Here is a 1,115-nt window from a genome sequence, read left to right as displayed (position 1 = left end):
AAAAAGTTCATCCTTATAGATGACATAATTCTTTGCCTGTGGCAGGCACTCAAGGAATAAGTGTGAAAGCATTATAAACCAAAACCTAAAGAAGAAGAAAAATAAATCCAGGCATGGTAACTCAATCCTATAATGCCAGCCACTTAGAGGCTAAGAGTGGATCACCTGAGCTTAGGAGTTTAAGACTAGCCTGGGTAACACAGTGAGATTCTACCTATTAAAAAAAATATATAAGGGTAGCATCTGTGGCTCAAAAGGGTAGGGCACCGGCCCCATATGCTGGAGGTGGCAGGTTCAAACCCAGCCCCAGCCAAAAAAAAAAAAAAAACTGCAAAAAAAAAAAAAAATGTTGCTTGCTTTGCAAAAGAGGATAGTAGGTAAGGCACAGAGTCTCATTTTGTCACCCTTGGTAGAGTGTCATGGCATCATGGCTCACAGCATCCTCAAACTCTTAGACTCAAGCGATCCCCTTGCCCTAGCCTCCCAAGTAGCTGGATTACAGGCAGCCACCATAATGGGTAGCTATTTTTTAGAGGTGGGGCTCTCTTTCTCAGACTGGTCTCAAACTCCTGAGCTCAGGGCAATCCACCTCAGCATCCCAGAGTGCTGGGATTATAGCCATAAGCCACCACACTCAGCTTACATAAGTTCTTAAACAACCTTGCTTTGGTCACAGATTCACTGTCAATATGATATCATGGCAAAATAAAGACTAAAACTTGTTTAACGCAACTCACATACTGTCAATGGTTGAATACAACAATGGACTAAATATAATTTTTTTTTACACAAGACAGGATCTTGATCTGTAGCCCAGGCTGGAGTGCAGTGGCACAATCATAGCAGCCTCAGACTCCTGGACTCAAGTAATCCTCCCATTTCAGTCTTCTGAGTAGCTGGGACTACAGGCCACACCACCAAACCTGGCTAATATTTTTACTGGTTTAGAGCTGGAGTCTCACTGTATTGTCCAGACTGATCTCAAATTCCTGACCCCAAATGACCTCCTGCTTTGGTCTCCCAAAGTGCTGGGATTACAGGCATAAGCTACCAGATCCAGTATAATTTTTAAACTGCCGGTGTGTCCTTTATTTTTTCCCCTAAAAAGTTCATCC

At 42.9% G+C, this 1,115-nt stretch overlaps 1 protein-coding gene across 1 annotated transcript in view; it reads right to left on the bottom strand.

The window, feature by feature from the left end:
• OAT (ornithine aminotransferase) overlaps window positions 1-1,115 on the bottom strand; it is a 30,439-nt gene that overhangs the window by 4,535 nt on the left and 24,789 nt on the right. The gene's annotated exons all lie outside the window — the stretch shown is intronic.

This window comes from Otolemur garnettii, unplaced genomic scaffold (genome assembly GCF_000181295.1).
Source record: "Otolemur garnettii isolate 467f Iridium unplaced genomic scaffold, OtoGar3 scaffold00075, whole genome shotgun sequence".
NCBI classification, from domain to species: Eukaryota; Metazoa; Chordata; class Mammalia; order Primates; family Galagidae; genus Otolemur; species Otolemur garnettii.
The sequence above is the reverse complement of the archived record's forward strand: the minus strand, read 5'-3'. Positions and strand labels throughout refer to the sequence as shown.